Below are 206 nucleotides of genomic sequence, written 5' to 3' on the forward strand. Positions count from 1 at the left end.
GCCGTAAGTATATAGAATATGAGTTCTTAGACCTTTGCCGAAAATGGAAAAAGCAGGGCAAAGTTCATTTCATCAATCCAGGCTTGGCAGTTAGTTCAGTTGGTTAGAGCACAGCCTTGTAACACCAAGGTTGAGGGTTTGGATCCCTGTACTGGCCAGCTACCAAAAAAAAAAAAAAAAAAAAAAAAAAAAAAAAAAAAAAAAAA

Source organism: Galeopterus variegatus, unplaced genomic scaffold (genome assembly GCF_000696425.1).
Source record: "Galeopterus variegatus unplaced genomic scaffold, G_variegatus-3.0.2 Scaffold4823, whole genome shotgun sequence".
In the NCBI taxonomy this organism is placed as follows: domain Eukaryota; kingdom Metazoa; phylum Chordata; class Mammalia; order Dermoptera; family Cynocephalidae; genus Galeopterus; species Galeopterus variegatus.